The sequence below is a fragment of the Microtus oregoni genome, unplaced genomic scaffold (genome assembly GCF_018167655.1).
Source record: "Microtus oregoni isolate MIOR12 unplaced genomic scaffold, Mior012 000074F_ref0000038, whole genome shotgun sequence".
NCBI lineage: Eukaryota > Metazoa > Chordata > Mammalia > Rodentia > Cricetidae > Microtus > Microtus oregoni.
Genome location: NW_024544004.1, coordinates 680255 through 701753, shown reverse-complemented (window position 1 = coordinate 701753; position 21499 = coordinate 680255).

The window sequence follows — 21499 nt, the reverse complement described above, 5'->3', positions numbered from 1 at the left end:
GACCCTGATAATGACTTGTGGGCCTGTTCATCAGGTCTCCCCCCCGCCCCGTGTTCACTCCCAGATACTACACAGAATTCCCCCCATTTGCTGTAGTATCTGGGAGCTCACACCTTGTATTCTCTACTACACCAATGAGAAAATAGAGAGGCAGCTGCTTTCCTCCCTTCAGACCAGACACAGATGGGCCATAGGAATAGCTGCTGTTCTAGTTTCAACTTTACTCGGTTTAGGGGTGACTTGGTCAACAGGTCTGGGAGTTTCAGCCCTTCTACTACAGGATACAAGTTATAACACCGTAAGAGAAGTTGTAACACGAATTCTAGTTGGGTTTAATAATAAAAACCCACTCAGATATAGGGGTTAATGCTGAAGATCAGAGAAGCAGTGCAGCCAAACACCAGAGAGACCTTTTGCCTCCACCAAAGCTCAGAACAAAGGGGCGATCCTGTCCTCAGACTGTCTCCTCAGGCTGCATCCTTAGACTGCAATTATCTTCACCAAACTTCAGACTGTTCTGAGCTCCTTCTGTCTCATATTCCTCTCTCCACCCAGCCATATCACTCCTCTCTCCACCTCCCTAGTGCCAGAATTAAAGATGTGTGGCTCCAATTTCTGGGATCACCTTTGCATGAGCTCTTTAATCCTAGCACTCGGGAGACAGAGGCAGATGGATCTCTGTGAGTTCAAGGCCTTCTTGGCTACGTGAGATTGACTCAGCCTAAAAGAGAAACAGAGCTAAGTAGTGGTTCCTCACACCTTTAATCCAGCACTAGGGAGGTGGAGATGGGAAGTGGTATGGCTGGGCAGAGAGAGGAGGCAGGAGGAGACAGGAGCTCAGCATTCAGTCTGAGGTTTCATAGGCATGGCATTCAGCCAACTACCAGTGACTTTCCTCTATTAGCAAAGAGCCTCTTATTGTGTTTCCTTCCCTTTCCTAAAGGATCCCTGTCTAGGATCCTCTAGAGCATCCTGTCTGTACAAGAACATCTTTGAGGGTTTCAATAATTTTAAAAGGAAATATTGACCACCACCTTCTTGGAGTTAGACAAACACAACTCTGCCAGATTCTGCAGGCCAGATTTTGGCTTTATTGTCTGAACAATTGCTTTTTCATTGGAAGAATGAAGATCACTACTCCCTATAGGAGGGTAGCAGTACAGGCTGGTGAGAGAAGGAAGCATCCTGAGACATAGGTGCTGGAACTGGTCCTTTATCTGTATTTTCGTTCTTTTCTGACTCCAGCATATTGAGATTAATGGTGGGCTGCCACACCCACCTAATTTTTGCCTCTGGGTTCTGAGCATCTCAACTCAGGTCCTGAACCTCTACAGTGCTTTGTCTACAGAATCATCTTCATATTCCCACAAGATCTAGCCTGGATGAAAGGAATGCTGCAGAATTTGAGGCTTGAATGCCTGCCTGCCAGCTTATCTGGCTTCTTTTCCCCATGGTTAAGCCTCTTTGCTGAATACTTGAACTCCTTGGGACTTTTGATCTAAATGGTTGGTTGGTTTTTTTTTTAATTTATTTATTTATTAAGGATTTCTGCCTCCTCCCCGCCACCGCCTCCCATTTCCCTCCCCCTTCCCCAATCAAGTCCCCCTCCCTCATCAGCTCGAAGAGCAATCAGGGTTCCCTGACCTGTGGGAAGCCCAAGGACCGCCCACCTCTATCCAGGTCTAGTAAGGTGAGCATCCAAACTGCCTAGGCTCTCCCAAAGCCAGTACGTGCAGTAGGATCAAAAACCCACTGCCGTGTTCTTGAGTCTTATACAATAAAGGATTTTCTGGAGGCATTACCATCCCTGACTTCAAACTCTATTACAGAGCTACAGTATTGAAAACAGCTTGGTATTGGCATAAAAACAGAGAAGTCGACCAATGGAATCGAATAGAAGACCCTGACTTTAACCCACAAACCTATGAACACCTGATTTTCGATAAAGGAGCTAAAAGTATACAATGGAAAAAAGAGAGCATCTTCAACAAATTGTGCTGGAAAGAGAGCATCTTCAACAAATTGTGCTGGTAAATGGTTGTTTTAAGATAGTAATTAGCTTCTTTCAGGGGACTATAGTCACTGGCTAGTAATCTACCAGGACAAGCACTTTCTTGTGGTTGTTGAGAAGCGAAAACAATCAAGAAAGGGTGACCTAAGAGACTATATTCCTCTAGCATGCCTGCATTTATTGCTTCTTTCTCTTGCAGTGGTTCTGTTTTGTTTTGAGACAGGATTTCATGTAGTTTAGCTCCTTGGAGTCCTGGTCCTTCTCCTACCTCAACCTCCTAAGTGCTTTGATTACAAGCATGTACCCTGATCTCCTGTTGTCTTCTCTAACTGGTTTTATTTCACTTTAGGCTGAATATTTTACTTAAAACTTATTTGTAGAGGCAAATTGGCATTCTTTTCCTAGGCTTAAGTTTTTTACTTGCTTTTTGTTGATGGGTAGAGACCCAAAAACCACTCAGCAGGATCAAAGGCAGAATTGAGAGTCTTTATTCGGCTGCTGGAAACGACCCTGCAGAGAAACCTCTCACAAAGCACCCTCGAATGAATTTTGTAGGGAGATTTTAAGGGCAAAGAACATAGAAAAATAAACTCTGGTCAGCAGTTGCAGGTGGAAGTAAAGCAAGTGAGCCTGAGGCTTTGGAACAGGATTGGGTATTTCTAATGGAACTTTTCATGGAGGGTGAAGGGAAAAGGGGAGGGAAATCCAAATCCAGTTTCAGGTTAAATCAAAAATGGCTTCAGTTGAGACAGGGCATGGCAAAACCTTTGCCCTGTTATACTTTCTGCCAGTCATTCCAGGTGACCATGTAGTATAGGAGTTCCTTCTGGTTGTGTGTTGCTTTCATTGGTTAATGAATAAAACAACTGCCTTGGCTTAGTTGATAGGGCAGAACTTAGGTAGATGGAAAAAACAGAACTGAATGCTGGGAGGAAGAAGGTCAGAGTCAGAGAAGCCATGGATCCTACGCTGGAGACAGACGCCAGTTAGAATCTCTGGTAAGCCACAGACACGTGGTGATACATAGGTTAACAGAAATGGGCTAAATCAATATGATCAATATGTAAGAGTTAGCAAATAAGAAGTTAGAGCTAATAGCCAAGCAGTGTTTTAATTAATACACTTTCTGTGTGGTTATTTCGGGTGTAAACTAGCCAGGTGGCCGGATGAACAAACAGCCTCTCCTTGTAACAACAAATTAATAATTTTTACTTGGAATGAAAGTCTTTTTCTGGTTCCAGTCTGAAGCAGGGGATGGTGAAAGGCATTGGGGTAGTTCATCCCAGTGGTTAGTGTTACCACAATTCAGGTAGAGTTGTTGTGTTTTACCTATCTTTTTGGAAACCATAGGGTTCCAGTTAGGAGTGAGAATGTCTCTATGATGGGAAGTTTAAAATTTTTAAATGTTATGTTTAACATATCTCTGAAGATTTGAGGACCATCTATTAAGTATAGCTGATTTGGGACTTAACTTTGAAAACGTATATAGGATGCTAAATAAAATTTGTTTGTGTACCAGTGTGGGTCTCTGTCTCTATCTCCATCCATCACCAGATGAAGGTTCTATGGTGATATGCAAGATATTCGTCAGTATTGCTATAGGATAGGGTCATTTCAGGTTCCCTATCCTCAGCTACCCAAGGAACTAACTGGGGACATTGCCTTGGGCTCCTGGGAGCCACTCTAGGTCCAAGTCTCTTGCCAACCCTACAGTGGCTCCCTTAACTAAGAATTGTGGTTCCGTGCTCCCCTGTCCAACCTTCCTTTATCCCAATCCTACTGTTTCCCCAAGGCCCCCCCTCCTTCCCTTCTAACTTTTCTCTCCCCATCTCCCCTTACCCACATCCCACCCCACCCCCAAGATTCCAATTTTCTCCCCGGTAATTTTGTCTACTTCCCTTAGCCAAGAGGAGCAGAAGAAGGGAGAACATGAGCAAAGAAGTCGGGACCACGAGGGGTGCACCCACCCACTGAGACAGTGGAGCTGATCTATTGGGAGCTCACCAAGGCCAGCTGGACTGTGACTGAAAAAGCATGGGATAAAACTGGACTCTCTGAACATGGCGAACAATGAGGGCTGATGAGACGCAAAGGACAATGGCACGGGGTTTTGATCCTGCTTAATGTGCTGGCTTGGTGGGAGCCTAGCCAGTTTGGATGTTCACCTTCCTAGATATGGACGGAGGGGGGAGGACCTAGGACTTACCACAGGGCAGAAAACCCTGACTGCTCTTTGGACTGGAGAGGGAGGGGGAAAGGAGTGGGGGGAGGGCGAGAAGGGTGGGAGGAGGGGGAGAAGGGTGGGAGGAGGTGGAAACTTGTTTTTTTCTTTCTCCTTTTCTCAATAAAAAAAAGAAGTAAAAAAAAATTTTGTTTGTGTAGTGGCAGTTGTTTAGGTATGGGAGGGGGAGACATGTCCAAACCCGGAGTGAGGAGGAGTTGGGAGGAAATAAATTTGGAGAGACCTGGCTTGGGACTGCTTCAAGTCACATGTGTGCTCCAACATTCCCTGCTGAGCTGGGTCATGCAGAGTGAGTGGGCCCAGGCTGGATTGGCCAGAAGAAGCAGCGGGAAGAGCATAATCAGAAGCAGGGACATTTGGGAGCATATAGAGCAACGTGAATCTGAGCTGAGCCATGCAAGGAGAGGGGAGGAAGAACCACTGACCAGGAGGGGTGGAGCAGAGGGAAGAATGAAAGGACTGAAGGCAAGGTGGCTGACAAGGAGGAAAAGAGCTGGAATAGTGAGGGCATTTATCAGCAGTAGGAAGTGGAGGCAGCTGCAGGTAGGAGCAGGCTCTAGTGAGCCAGAGCAGAAGCGGGTTCTAGTGGCACAGCAGGGACACAGGCAGGTTCACAGGGAGTCCCAGCCCAGACTAGACAGCAGCTGTGGCTGCAAGAGAGGCCTTTTGGAACAGAGCAGCCAGGACAGGCTCCTAGATCTGTGTGGCCTGGAGAAATGGAGGAGGTAGTGGGTAGGGGCCATTGGAAGAGCAGCAACAGGCCTAGGGGGCAGACTCAGAGTACCGTTTGGTGAGTCATGATGCTCCTTTGGCAAGGTTGGAAGGCTTGGAGCAGAGGTTAGAAGAAGGCCAAAAGCAGGTGGAGACTAAGAATCTCCAGAAAGTGGAGGCAGGGGTGAAAGGGGTATCTCCTTCCATCGTTCCATGTGCCCACAAAATTGTAAAGATTGTCACTTTGTTTGATTTTTCTGGGGAGCATAAGGGCAATTCTTGAGTGTTAAGATGCACTAGTAATGTTGGGTGTTGATTGGAGTCTTTAAGAGACATCCCAAAAGTGTAACATTCAGAAGACCACCCTTCCTAATGGTGGCTGGGATCCAAGGTCAAAAGTCAAGGGCATCCCCAAGGGTCTTGAGTGCCTGAAAGAGAGGTCTCTGGGAGGGAAGTGTCATCACCCAAGCTCTGTCACCAATAGAGGGGCACAATATTCCAAGAAGAAATCTGTGGACAGTATTTTCTGACTGTTAGCTGACTTCCTGCACAACAGTCACCAAAAGCAAAAGGAAAACTGCCATCCTAGCCAAACTGAATGGGATGTGCCTGCCAGCCATCCATCCAAGGAAGTCTGTCATGGTAAGATTCGTTCTCCCCATCCCAACAAGACAGAGCAGGGATGCTGGAGACTTGATGTCCTGAGGAATGTTTAGGATGGCTAGTAAGGGAAAACTCACCAATTAGTCACCATTGTATGGAGTAGCCACCAGATGGTCCAAAAAGTTCAATAATTGGGTCACGGGTCCTGTAGACTCATCATAGTCAAGATCCAATGAAATGGAGCCTCAGTGTTGGCACAGAACACACTCATTCATCAAATTCTCACCACAATCTATTTTTATTACCCTGATGGGACAAGTAGAAGGGAGGAGGTTGCCCCTGGATTGGACAAAGACAGTAGCAGGTGTCTCTGCAAAAGTGGTTTTTAAGGAAAAAGGGGAAGTCTGTGCTAGGATGAGTTGATCAGTCCTGATTGGAAATGTTATCTATCAAGTATAGTCAAATAATAAATTTTGAGTGGTGGACCTTGATGTTTTGATAGCTGAACATTAGAATTTTAGTCAGGTGTAAGGAAGTGGTTAAATAAAGTAATAGACTTTGGGGATTAGCTTTAGGAATGCAATATAATGGTTTAGAAAGGCAGAGGAAAGGAGGGGTGGGCAAAACCTGTTGGTGTCATGTTTGCAATGCTTGGGCCTATTAGAGAACCCTTCAGATGATTTGGTGACTTCAAGATTTTGATTTTCACCTCAAAGTCTGACTGAAAATGAAACTCATACTCCTCTCTTTTCTCTTTACCCAAGAGCAAAAGCAGCCTTCCTAGCTTTTTACATCTCTTCAGCTTTCTGGTATTCCCCAGTTCTTAGCTTACTAAATCACCCACAGTTTTGCAGTTTTTCAAGTTTTATGTTCTTCTTTAATGTTATAAGATTTTAGAATATGAGCTATTTAGATTTCTGGGGCTAGCTATTCTTCATGAGACTGTCTGGCATAATAAATAGGATTCCATAACTATCCTGGCTATTGACCAAACACCTGCTCTGTCTGTTATCTGGTTCAGCTTGGACCTGAAACTAGCTAGTGAGCATTACATGAATGCACTTCTTCCCACTTCTCCCTCGTTGGAAAATTTCCCTCATTTATTTGTCATCGTTGTCCTGCCCTACTCAGGTTAATGCATTTAAGCAGGCCAGGAATTGGAAAGGTAGCCTTAAGAATGAAAGTAGGAAAATTGGTTTCTTTCCTTCATTCTACCTCCTTCATTGGAGAAGAAGAGCCAAGCAAATGCATACAGAGGGCTGAGCAGAAATAAAAGTGAAGGGAATTGTTGACTAACTGTTGGATTTTCAATCACATTCTACGAACAAACCATGTGTCCTTCCTGAAAACTAAATTCCAGAAGGAAATCCAAAAGGGTGAGTGTGTTGGAGGAAGGGGAGGCTCATTGGTCCCGGCTGCCCAGCCACGAAATAATCACACAGAAACTGTATTAATTAAAAACACTGCTTGGCCCATTAGCTCTAGCTTCTTATTGGCTAACTCTTATTTTAATTTAACCCATTTCTATTAATCTGTATATCACCAGGAGGCTGTGATTTACCAGGTAAAATTCCAGCGTCTGTTTCCAGCAGCTCCATGGCATCTCTCTGACTTCACCTACTTCTTCCCAGCATTCAGCTTAGTCTTCTCCCAGCTTAGTCTTCCCCTGCCTACCTAAATTCTACTCTATCAGGCCAAGGCAGTTTCTTTATTCATTAACCAATAAAAGCAACATATAGACAGAAGGACCTCCCACACCAGTGAGTGGACCAACCTGTGCAAGTATGAAGAAAAAAAAACACATGGTAATTCATAAATGAAAGTTTAATATGAAGAAGTATGAAGTAGAATAGAATATTGGAATATGCATTGAAATTGATATCAGTTAGTAATAGACACCTGGGGGTAACTTTAAGGACACTTCTAATTTTTTCATAAAAAACATAAGCAATTCACAGCTATAAAATTTTTAGATTTCCTTAGCATAAATATTTAAATATTTTGTGTAGTGAAAGCAATTATTAAAAATTAATTTAGGGATCTACTAAAATGGTTTAGTTGGTAATGTTCTGGCTGTGTAGACCTAAGGACCCAAATTCAGATCCCTATGGAAAATGTGCTTGTTTCCCGCTGTACCCCTGGGAAAACCCAAGTGCAGCAGCTAACACCCTAAGGCTGGGGATGTAGAGACTATAGGACCTCTGGGGATTGCTGGCCAGTGAGGAAAGACCCTGTCTCAAAAGAGAAGGTGAAGAGCAATCAGAGAAAACAGTCAATGTTGACCTCTGCCTTTCACTCACAAGTGCATGAGCACACACACATACACACTCACATGGGATAATTACAAACACATATACACACACATTAATTTTTAAAAAAGCCAGATGTGGTGCTGCATGTTTGTAATCTCACCACCATATATCAAGACCCTGTGACAAGAAAAAAAGAAAGAAAGGAAAGAAAAGAAAGAAATGCTAAAGAATATATGAAATACAGCAGTATGAAACAATTACTAAAGCTGGGTATAAAGAAAATTGCCTATAGTTCTACCTCTCTGGAGGCTGTAACAGAAGAATATAAATTCAAGGTCAACAGCAAAATGGAAGACTGAAGTAATGAGTAGTTGGTTGGTAAAAATTAAAGAAAACTCTAAACAATATACGAATTACAGCTGCAAGTAACACAGTGAAGCTGGGTATGGTGGCATACACATGCACTACCAACATTCAAGATGCAGAGAAAGAGAGAGATGGCTTAACAGGTAAGAACACATGCAGCTCTAGCAGAGAAGTGCAGCTTGGTTCCCAGAACCCACAAAGCTGATAACAGCTGTCTGTAACTCCAGTTCCAGGAGATCTGATCTGATGCCTCTTCTGACTGCTTAAGGCTCCTGCATGTAAGTAGTACAGATACATACATACAACCAGGTACACACACATTCACAGGAAACATTTTTTTAAAGAAAGAGCCAGGACAGGTATTTCAAGTTAAAGGCCTCTCTCCACAGCCAAACAAATAACAAAGGAAGACAGGTACTACATTTGGGGCTAAGATAGCTTTTCCAAATAGGTATAAAAATGGCTGACAGAATAGCAGACGTAACACTGTGGAATTATACTGGTGGAACCTACTGCACATCCATTCTATGGAATTTTCTAGAAACCTACCTTCCAGAAGTTGCCAGAAATATACTCTCTAGAATGTTTCAGATACTTGCCCTTTACAGTGTGGGGAAAGCTGAAATCTGCAACAGGCTCCCCAGAGAACATATGGCACCAGGGGCAAACCTCTTTTATCCTAAAATTTCTCTCCAAGCCTTTCTTCGCAACAAAAACTGGGGTTATGCCATCAACACTACCCAGAAACCCTTAGGCCTGAAGACAGAGTCCTACTATGCAGGTCAGTGCACCTGTCTTTGCCTTCCACATATTGGGATTACAGATCTGTCTTCATGCTAGGTCACAGCTCTGTATTTCTATCCAATACACATTTCTTTCTTACCAGGAAAGAAAATTCTTTACTGTTCTCCCAGATGAGGAGACATGGTTGCCACTGTCATTATATAATTGACTGCACAAGGGACCAGAAGCAAAATTTTGTTTCACACTTAATAAAAGAAGAGGTAGTGCTTCCCACCAAAAATTTAGAGAGAGGCTCTTGGCAAGAATATTTTAGTATCAGGCAAAGTAATTCAAGAGCTTTGGGGACATTGAAGGTAACTTTTTTGGGACCCTAGAGGAGCAACCTATTCTTACCATGAGGTTGCATAAGTGTTTTGGTGTAGTATCATCACAACAGAGCTCTGTGTAGAGGCATGTGCCTGAAATCCCACTGCTCAGGAGGAAGAAGTCAAAGGATCAAGAGTTCAATGCTCAGAATATATGAGAGGTGTTTTCTTTTTAGTTTATGTGTACACATAGTCACCTGCATGTGTGTCTGTACATCACACACAATCTGGTGGTCACAGGGACAGGGGTCAGAAGAGCATCAGATCCTCTGAAACTGGAATCATACACACAGGTCAGAAGAGCATCAAAGTCTCTGAAATTGGAATTACAGATAGTTGTGAGCTACCATGTGGGTTCTGGGAATTGAACCCAGGTCTTAACCACTCTGAGCCATCTCTCCAGCCCCGTGTTTTGTTTTTTTTTGTTTTTTTTTGTTTTTTTTTTTTTTACAAGCAAGCAAACAAAACCCATTAAACCCCACAGACAAACCAATACAGGAATGATGAAGGCTTCAAACAATATGAGGACTAGACATAACTGAGAAGGGAGTAAAGTAAGTAGGATAATGAACCATGTGCTATGGTGTCTGACCCTAGTGTCCGAATAATCCTGAGCCCAACACCGTGGTGCACATACAGACATTACTAAGTAGTTATGGGGGCTGAGGCAAAAAACCTCATTTCAGCTTAGTAGTTCAGGGTCAGCCTGGACTGCAGAATGAGACCCAATAATAAGTTAAATGAAAAAAATAAATTAAAACTTCTTCATCGTCGTTGTCTTCTTCTTTTTTTTTTATTTAGTTTTTTCAAGACAGGGTTTCTCTGTGTACCAGCTCTAGTTGTCCTAAAACTCACTCTGTAGACCAGGCTGGCCTCGAACTCAGAGAGATCTGCCTGCCTCTGCCTCCCGAGCGCTGGGATTAAAGGCGCATGCACCAAGTTCACTGTCTAGTTCAGTTTTCTCATCTTTAAAATGGGATGTTAATATTTATCGGCTTTTTAGAACTGTGGAGAGTACTGCATAAACCTTAGCAGTTATTTCATGGAGGAATGAAGCATAGAGCTATATAGAAAATAGGAAACAGGGCTGTGTAGCTTAAGCAGTGCGGCGACTCGGAGGAATCTCTTCACACGTTTTCAAAGTTTGAGCTGGATGCTTTTATTAAAAAGCACCTTTCGTGGTTACTGGGCAATAGTGGTGTTTATTCCCAGCACTTGGGAGGCAGAGGCAGGCAGATCTCTATGAGTTCGAGACCAGTTTGGTTTACAAGAGCTAGTTCCAGGACCAGCTCCAAAACTACACAGAGAAACCCTGTCTTGCAAAACAAAAACAAAAACATAAAATAAAAAAAAAACCAGCCAGCCAAACAAACAAAAAAAGCACCTTTTGTGAAGGGTGGGATGAGCAGTTGGCTATTGGCTGTGCTGTGTAAAAGAGAAGAGCATTTTTTTTTCAAATGATGGCGGGAAGGTGGAACGCCAAAAATCGTGCGTGGGTTCTGCCCCCTACGGAGGCGCTATAAGGCCACTGCGCAGCCGCAGAAGCCTCTTTCGGGTTCGCAGCCCACGCACTTGGCGCCTGTGTGTGTTCGCAGCCGCACGTGTAGAGAAGCGGTCCGGCCGGATGCTGCCGCTCAGTGCAGCGTGCACCTCACCGCCATCTCACGATGTCTGAGGAGGGAGGAGGAGGTAAGGACCTTTTCCCGCTTGCCATCCTTGCGCCTGGTTCGGTCAGATAGGGTGACCCGGTGCCTTAGCCTGCAGCCCGGCGACCGCAGAAGTGAGGGCCACCGTGCTGCTTTTCTCGCCCCGGCTAGCGGGAATTAGGGTGCGTGTGTGTGAGAGAGAGAACCGGCCATGCCCCTGCCCTGACGTGCCTACCCGCCCCCCCCCCCCCCCCGCCCCCCCCCCCCCCCCCCCCCCCCCCCCCCCGGGTTCCGGGAGCTTGAGGTGTGCCTGAGGAACGAATGCGCAGCTTTCTCGAGGTGGGGGTGGGGAAGGTAAGGTGAGGATTTGTGTGTGTGTGTGGGGGGGGCGTCTGGAGGCAGGGGTCCCTGAGGTGAGACTACGGCTGGGGGTTGGGGTTGTCTTGGTGTTTCCGGTCGTCGCCGAAAGTCGAGCTGAAGGGCGACGTCCCCTGACGCTCGCGCTTCGCCTCGCTGGGGCAGTTCCGGGTTTCCTCAGGATCTCTCGGGGCTCACGGCGGCCGGTGGCGCGGTTCTGCTTTCCGCTCTCACCGCTTCTAGGGACTCGAAGGGACCCTCGGCTTCTTCGTATCCTTGGCATTCGGGGTGCTTCTGGGGCTGCTAACAGGTGCTCCCGGTCGCAGCTTCCCAGGGGCTAGAGAGGGTCCCCCCCCCAAGTCTAGGGACTCGAAGGGACCCTCGGCTTCTTCGTATCCTTGGCACTCGGGGTGCTCCTGGGGCTGCTAACAGGTGCTCCCGGTCGCGGCTTCCCAGGGGCTAGAGAGGGTCCCCCCAAGTCTAGGTACTCGAAGGGACCCTCGGCTTCTTTGTATCCTTGGCACTCGGGGTGCTCCTGGGGCTGCTAACAGGTGCTCCCGGTCGCAGCTTCCCAGGGGCTAGAGAGGGTCCCCCCCCAAGTCTAGGGACTCGAAGGGACCCTCGGCTTCTTCGTATCCTTGGCACTCGGGGTGCTCCTGGGGCTGCTAACAGGTGCTCCCGGTCGCAGCTTCCCAGGGGCTAGAGAGGGTCCCCCCCCAAGTCTAGGGACTCGAAGGGACCCTTGGCTTCTTCGTATCCTTGGCACTCGGGGTGCTCCTGGGGCTGCTAACAGGTGCTCCCGGTCGCGGCTTCCCAGGGGCTAGAGAGGGTCCCCCCCAAGTCTAGGGACTCGAAGGGACCCTCGGCTTCTTCGTATCCTCGGCATTCAGCGTGTGTCTGGGGTTTGTGGGCGTCCGCGGTGACATGGCGTCCCAAAGGCTGCTCCGGGCCGTCATGGCAGGGCTTGTGGGTTTTCCCCGGGGCTGGAGGTGCTAGGGGACGAGGGACGAGACTGATGCCGAGGTTCCCAGAGAACCGAACTTGGGCTAGTTCTTTGCAGAGTTTCAAGCTGCTAGGGAAGAGGTTCTAGAAAATGCCGCCCCAGGGCATGGCTGCACCCCAGGCCGATTCCCGTGGCTTCGGAAAGGAGCGTGGAGGGCTCAGGGGCCACTGCGCGTCCATTGGGACGCAAGCTCTGAACCGTGTTTTTCTCCGTTGTGTGCCGCGAAGGCTCGTGCCAGGCACTCATCACCCGTGAGAACTTTCTTTGGAGAAGAAGGAGCCTGCACTTGGGAGTCTGCCCCTCGAAGTAATTCTCGTGTTCGGCGTGGACCTTCCCGTGGGCCGCCAGCTCCTGCAAGCCTTTGCAGTTTGGCCACTTGGTGTGGACGTTCTGGGACTAGCTGACCCTTCTTGTAATGTCCCTCCCCGGCGGAAATAGGTTAAGATGAGGGAGGACTAATATTATTTTTTACTGACTTCTAAATTCAGGGAGTTCATTGTGAGGATGCTTTCTTAGAGACCGAAGCAGAGCCAGTTTGGGGCCTTGGCGATTTACCATGTTTGTTTGGAGACAGGACTCATATTTTATTGTAGATGTGGTGAGGGGAAAGAACACAGAGATCTGGATATGTTGTGGTGAGGCCTAGCCATGTATTGAGTTTTCTGTTTGTTTTTCAGGGGACAGATGTGCTGTCCGGGAACAGCTGTAAAATGTGTGTGGCATTCCTTGAAAAGCACGGCGCCTTTTGTCATGTTCCTGGGAGAGGCCTCGAGCCTTGTGGACCTTCGATACTAAAGGCTGCCTGCTCTCTCTGAACTCATTCTGCTGTAGAGTTTTTATGACATGAACTGACAAACTTTTTTTTTTTCCGAGACAGGGTTTCTCTGTTGCTTTGGAGTTTATCCTGGAACTAGCTCCTGTAGACCAGGCTGGCCTCGAACTCACAGAGATCAGCCTGCCTCTGCCTCCCGAGTGCGGGATTAAGGGCATGCACCACCACTGCCCTGCCAAACTGTTTTTTAATGATTGCAAAATGTGATTTTTCAAGCAACCTTTCTGCTCCGTATTTTATAAAGCAGGACTTGGACTAGATACAGGTTTTAATGTCTCTCTCTCTCTCTCTCTCTCCCTGTGACTCACCTTCTCTCCGTGTTGAAACAGAGTCTCATTATGTAGACTGACTGGCCGACTTGGAACTGGCTATGTAGACCAGGCTAGTCTCTCCCTCCCTGGCGCTGGGATTAAATGTGTGGCAGTTTTGAACCTCATTTGTCTGACAGGAAGCAAATGCTAATTGGCAGGTGGGGGGGATTGCCGAACATAACTTGCTTGTTTTATCTCCTGCGGAGCTGACTTTCTAGTATCTAAGTTGGGTCTGCACAATGGAAGACTACTTTTCTTTGTTTGTTGAGAGAGGTTCTCACCGAGGAGCTCAGGCCACCTGGAAACAGTAAAACATTCGCCAGAGCCTCCCACGCGCCGGCATGTACAACCCCCTGGACAGGAGGAGCCGTTCTTTTAAGAGGGCCTCCATAGAAATAAGAGAGTCATTAATACTGGTCTACAGAGCTAGTTCCAGGACAGGCTCCAAAGCCACAGAGAAACCCTGTCTCGAAAAACCAAAAAAAAAAAAAAAAAAAAAAGAAACCCTGTCTCGAAAAAAAAAATACTGTAGTTCAAAAAAAAAAATACTGTAGTTTAATTGTTTGGTTTTTTTTAAAATTTATTTATTAAAGATTTCTGTCTCTTCCCTGCCACCGCCTATTTCCCTCCCCCTCCCCCAATTAAGCCCACCCCCCTCAGCCCGAAAAGCAATCAGGGTTCCCTGTCCTGTGGGAAGTCCAAGGAACCCCCACCTCCATCCAGGTCTAGTAAGTTGAGCATCCAAACTGCCTAGGCTCCCACAAAGCCAGTACGTGCAGTAGGATCAGAAACCCATTGCCATTGTTCTTCAGTTCTCAGTAGTCCTCATTGTCCGCTATGTTCAGAGAGTCCGGTTTTATCCCAGGCTTTTCCAGACCCAGGCCAGCTGGTCTTGACTGAGACAATGGGGATGTTTTACTGGGAACTCACTAAGTGTTTGTTTTTTAAAAATTATCTTTTTAAAATTGGAGCTGGGAGTGTGTGTTAGTTGGCAGCACTTGACTGACTGGCTCTCCTGAAGTTAGGTGCCTAGCACCACATGGGGAAAAAGTGAGTCAGTAAGAGTGGACTGTGTATCTATTTTTCCAGATGCAAATGAGCCCAAGGTGGTAGGATCAGGCTAGGGTTTGAGCCCCAGTTTAGGGGCAACTTGGTAAAACTCAATCTTATGCACACGTACACCCCCCCCCAACATAAATGTTGGGGCCTTTTCTTTGTAAACATACACCTGGTTTTTCCATGTGGATTTTAAGCTCAAACTCAAGTCAATCATGTTTAAATAGCAAGTGCCATGCAGAGCTGACTCTGCATTCCTAAATGTGTTGTTGCTTTCCTCTTTTTAAATAAGGCCTCGCTAGATAGCCTTGGCTGGCCTGAAACCACAGCTATCTGCCTGCCCTTGCATTTCACTTGCTGGAATTAAAGGTGAATGACACCATGCTAAACAAAATGCTCTTTTAAAGGACAACTTTAAGAAATTAGAAATCCCATTTAGATATTTGACAATATACATAATGTTTAGATGCTTAAGAGGTGATATTTCACATGTAGTTACCTATTTCATGTTTTGGGAGATCTAGTTTGAATTTATTTTTTTAAATAGTATTTATTTTTCTACTTTATCATCAATTATAGTGTATTAATTTTTGGAGAACAGACTTGTAAATTATTGGTCACTATAAATGTAGCCAGGAAGCAGCAGTTTTATAATTTAAAATTTAAAAGCAAAACATTGAGCACATCATAGTGTGGAACATGTGGTGACAGTTACGTCTTTTTTTTTAAAGATTTATTTATTTATTTATTATGTATACAGTGTTCTGTCTGTCTGTATGCTTGCTGGCCAGAAGAGGGCACCAGATCTCATTATAGATGGCTGTGAGCCACCATGTGGTTGCTGGGAATTGAACTCAGGACCTCTGAAAGAGCAGTCAGTGCTCTTAACTTCTGAGCCATCTCTCCAGCCCAGTTATGTCTTTTCTTGTACTGGGGATTGAACTCAGGGCCTTGGGTATGCTAGGCAAGCTCTGTATTGCCAGATTGCACCCAAAGCTGCTGATATTTCTTTAATTAGAAGACATTTATTGTTTGAGTAAAGAAATGTATTGCTCTACACAATTAGAAATAATAGTCTGTATATACTCATATAGCTCAATACTTTATAGTAAATAAATGATTCTTTAGCCAACTATTGATTATAAGTATAAAAAATATTTAAAACAGTTTTGTAAGCTAAAATGTGTTTTTTAAAAGCTGTGTGCATGCCTTTAGTTCCAGCACTGTGAGAAAAACATGGGCAGGTAGATACCTGAGTTCAAGGTCAGTCTGGTTTACATAGAAAATTCGAGGCCAGCTAAGGCTACACAGTGATAACCTGTCTCAAAGAATGGAGATTTTTTTAAACAACCCATAACTTTATATCATAGTCCATGAAACTGTTCATTTAACATGGTACTTAATCTAATTTTTTTGTCTTATTCTTAGCGTATATTGTTGTCAATATAGACAGCGACAGTGATAATCGCAGTGATGATGGAGATGAGCTATTAAGTGAGTATTTTGGTTCAGATACTATTTCGGATACATCCGGCGATGGCGACTGGACCGTAGAATCCGAATTAGAAGATTCTGATGACAACTTTGAGGAACAATCCCTGCATGGTAATCTTTTTTTGTTGTTGTTGTTGTTTTTTTTGTTTTGTTTTTCGAAACAGGGTTTCTCTGTGGTTTTTGGAGCCTGTCCTGGAACTAGCTCTGTAGACCAGGCTGGTCTCGAACTCACATGATAATTTGTTAAATTTTCTCCTTCGTTAAATTTTATGGTCTGTTTCTCATTTCTAGTAACCCATTTATTTTCATAATTTTTGTATTAATTAGTTTGTGTAGAAAGCCTGAATTTGGGACTAGAGAAATGGCTCAGCAGTTAGTAGCACATAATGCTCTTGCAGAAGATCTTGGTTCAATTCCCAAAACCCACATGACCACTCACAATCATCTGTAGCTCTGGTCCCAGGGGATCCAACACTCTCTTTCTGACTTCTGTAGGCACCAAGCATGTCATGTGGTGCATGTACAAACATTCAGTCAAAACACTCATACACATAATTTTTTCTAAGAATCCCAAGAGTCATGGTAGTACAGTGTTTCTGTGTGTTTGTGGTTTTCCTTCAGCTTTTCTATGTGCTGTTTCCCTTTGCCTTTTTCACTCTCAGGGGAACAATCTCAGAAAATATTTAAAAAACTGTTTTCTGTCTTAGAAACTTATTTATATCTGGCAGCTATAATTAAAGTATATATACTTTATAAATATATAAATACTTATAACATATATAAATATTTATAAAATATATAAACTAAATATAATAGCATTGGTGGAGTTTATGAATCAGGTGACGTAATTGTCTATGTAGACAATCTTAAGGAACAAAAATTACTGAACTAAAATGGTTATTTGTAAAATAAAAGCCTAATATACAAGTCAGTCATTTTTCTACATACCAGTAATGAAAAATTGTACTTATAAATTAAAGCACAGTACTATTTACATTTGAACATAAGAGTCCCCAGAAAGACCTCCCCCCTTCTTTGTGAGTCAGAGTCTCACTATGTAGCCCTGGCAGGCCTTCAACTCACAGAGATCTGTTTGCTTCTACCTTGTAAGTGCTGGGACTAAAAGCCTGCTGCACCGTAGACAGTCACAGAAAGATTTTTCAGTTGTTTTATCTAGTATGAAGGTAGCTGTAAATTTTTCATTAATATCCTTTATTAGGTTGTAAAAATTTTCTTCTATTTCTAATGTTCTGAAAACTTTTATTGTGAAATGATATTGAATTTTGTCAACTGCCTTTTGTTTATCAAGATGATAATATGAATGTCCTCTTTATTTATATATTACACTGATTTTCTTATGTTTGAACATCCTTGTGCATTTGGGTAATAATTTCTTCTTGTTTTAGTGAATAATAATTTGGTTCTCTAAACTTGATGGTCACTTTTGCAGAGACCTCTAGTAGGGAATGGTTTCCCTTTCAGGGTCACAAAAAAAAACCAAAAATGAAATGAAGCATTAAAATAATGATCGTATATGTTTATTCAGTGAGCAACAACAACAAAAACAGAAGAGGGTATCCAGTGAACAGCTAACTTACCTTTTTTTTTATAGGGTAAACAGAATTAGAGGAGACATTGTCTGATTAAGAGGAGGAATATTCCTGTCTTTCCTTGTAATAGGCAGAAATTTCTTGGAACTTGGGTGCCATCTCTTTTGCTTCTATTCTAGTCCATCATTTTTCTTTCATGGAGGCTGGCAGATGCATAGAAAATAGATTCTAAAGTAGTTTAAAATTTTTTTAAGCATTAGGCACCCATTTTGCTGTCTTGAAGGATGTGGAAGACAACTAGGCAAGTACAAGTCAAATCAACCCTGTGCTATGGTTCCAGGAAGGGGAAAACATTTCTCAAATGATCAATATGTTTTTCTCCAGGTATGAAAAGAAATCTGACCTAAACGTTAAGGCCTCTAAGGAGATAGATACGATACAAAAAGAAGCTTTTATGATGAGTTGGTGAGAGCTACACTATGTGTGAATATAAGGATAGGTATTTAGAATACACTTAAGGAATTATAGTACCAGGCAGGAATTCATCACAAAAAAATTATGTACCTGGTTCAAGGCCCTTGGTCTCTACTACACCATCCATGCTGGGTCCTCACTGGAACTCTTCCTGGATATCCTGTTGCTGTCCTATTTAGTGGAGGTCCTGCAGCCCTGAGTCCACAGGACCGACCCCACCCCACCTATCACCCTCATGCTTCAACAGATTATAGATGGGGCAGATGTTGGGCTGGGCTGACACATACCTCTGGTTCTGGGCCTGGGTAGTTGCAGGGTTGGTCAGCCCATCAGCTCTCCCCTGTCTTCCCCACCAGGGTGGGCTCTCCTGCATTGCTCTGGCTACTTCACCCCGTGCAGCAAAGAGCAAGGGATGTGGTCAGTTCTCCAGCTTTCACATCCTCAGGGTCAGCTCTCCCACACCTACACCTTCAGGGTAAACTCTACTGTGTTGTCCAGGTGAAGTGTAAGGTCCACTCTCCCAAATACTGCAGTTGGTAAGGGGGAGGGACAACTTGCTCCTCGGTCCCAGGCAGTAAGGGGAGAGGGGTAAGGAGGTGCACCTTTCTCACACCCACACTGTAGCATGACAGACTAGTAGTGGGGACAGCTCTCTCCCATGCTCACCACTTCAGGGCTGGCTCACCCACATCTCCACCAAGTTTGCCTCTATAGTACTGTCCAGGCAAGGTGTAGGGCCCATACCAAGGGGTTTTAATAGACATAATCATCTGAAATTTTTCAAACTAATTCATACTGAGAAAGATGCAAATGAGATGGGATATAGCTTTAAATCTTTATCAAATAAATTGTGTTTAAAAGTTAATTCACTTTAGTGATGATAGAGAAAAACATTACACTTGAATTCTTTTGGAGTGTGAGTTTGAACAGCCTTTCAGGACCTCTGGAAAACACCTATCAGAAGTCATTCAAATGCTATAGCCTTTCTTGTAGTGATTCTTTTATGGGAAGAAATATTTGTTTGAAAGCATGTCCATGATTATTTCAAAATAGTGAAAACTTGGGAGACATGAAACTTAGAAACCATAACATGCCCAGTGAGAGATAGTAGTATTAATAAATACTACCTTTGTGCATTAATAAAATGAAACACTGTGAAGAAATTCAAAAGTATTTTGAAATTTTAAGTGATACTCAAAATTGCTCAAAAGATGTATACAGTATAAAAGAAAAAAGGAAATGCAACTAAAGCTCTTATTTATTGGTGATGGATTACTTTAATTAGATTCTGAATTTTCTATAAGGAGTTAATTTTAAAAATCTTTTATATTATGGAGTTTTGTCTGCATGCATTCCTGTGCACCACATGTGTGCCTGGTGTTCATGGAGACCAGAGAAGGACATCAGAGCCTCTGGAAATGGAGCTCCAGGTGGTTGTGAGCCGCTGGGTGAGTGTGGGGAGTGGTCCTCTGTACTCCTAATTGTCAAGTCATCTCTCTAGGCACTAAAGAGCTTATTTTTAGATAAGTTTTGCATAGAGCTATGCTATATTAAAATATGCACACTTCATACATATACAACTTAAATATTTTCAATGTATGTATATAATCATCATTAATAATAACAAATAATAGGATAAGAACTGTACATACTCTAACCATGTCTCCTTTGTAGTTCCTAATCCCCTTGGCAAGTAGTCACTATGCTGACTTGTCCCATCATGCTTTACTTTGACCTGATTTTGACCTTTCTGTGACTTGAATTATGCACTGTATTTACTGTTATGTCTGGCTACTTTAATTCAAGTTCAAGTTTATGAGGTTCATCCTGACTGGAAGCCCCAGTAGGTGACTTATTCTGAGTTTGTCTCTATGTGTTAATTATTTACAGCTCATTTTATGGTTGGAAAAAATCCAGTTAAAAATAAGTTTAGTGGCAATTACAGTTCAAGTTGGATGTGTCTGATTTTTTGTTTATTTTTTGATGCTGATTTTTTAAATGCATTGTTCTGTGTGTTCACCTGAGAGTTAATTCTCCCAGTTTTTTTTTTATCGTCCTTTGTAGTACTTGGGACTTCCTGCATGCTACCTTTGAACTATAACCTTGTCCCTCTTTTAAATTTTTTTTCTATTTGAGACAGTCTAGCTAAGTTGCCCAGCTAGGCTTTGAATGTAAGGCCTGAATCAGATCCAGCACACTTTCTCTCATTTTGAAAGGAGCTCATAGGGTCTCTGTGTAGCTCAACAGGTCAGCTCAGGCTGGTTCAAACTTGGTATCCTCCTGCCTTGGCCTCAGGGTGCTGGCAGCATAGGTGTAAACCACTACCTCAAGCTAATTACCATCTTCTTACTCCTTTTACTTTCTGTCATTTGGGTCTTTTAGGTTATTAATATCTCTTTGTCTGCTCTAACTCAGGATGGATAAAGTGAATTAGCTTTTTGTAGTATTGTGCATCTCCAGTTACTATGAAGAAAGAGGGCAAGCCAGACCTAGTTCAAACTGGAAGGTTATATCATTATAGATAGTCATCTTTTCTTGTGGAGTTTAAGTTGTAAACATTCCTTCATAGTTTGGACTTTTATTTTATAACTTCACACTTATACCTATTGAGGATGTATACCCTTTCCATTTTTAGATTTATTTATTCTAAATTACTCATGGGAGGATTTGTGTTTTGTCACTCCCTCAAACAGAAAGAGACACTAATTTAAAATGGCATGCTCAGAACATATATATATATATATATATATATATATATATACATATACATATACATATACATATGTATGTATATATATGAGATAAGGTTCTTAGATAGTAAATATATAAACTGAATTTTATATGCTGCTTGACAGATACTGAAGATGAATATGATGAAGACAATATAGTTCATATAGATGATGAAGAAGATCTTGAAGATGACAATGAAGGTGTTGAAGAAAATGTTCCAGAAAATTTAAAAAGAAGCAACCCTAGCTCAGTGGATTTTCCCCCAGAAAACAAAAGAAGTCGACCATCTGTTCCAGATGATTTTATGGTTCGTATATTAAAGTGAAAGTCTTTTGTTCTCATTATACTGTATTTCTCCTTAAAAAGCATTGAGTTGAATTTTATAAAATGAAATGTGTAGATCTTTAAAGTGGTAAGTTTTTATAAATATTTATACCATATTCCTCTATGAAGATAATGAAGATTTCTGTCATTCTAGAAACTTTCCATGTGCCTTTTCCCAGCAAATCTTTATTTATTTTGTTTATTTTATTTATTTTATTACTTTAAAAATAATACCAATCAAAATTCCCACTTCCCTTCCTCTTCCCCACACACTCTCCACCCCACCCCCTCCAGTCTAAGAGAGGACAAGGCACCCTGCTCTGTGGGAAGTCCACAGCCCTCCCCACTACATCCAGGATGAGCAAGGTATACATCCAAAGAGAATAGGATCCCCAAAAGCCAGTACATTCAGTAGAGACAAATCCCAG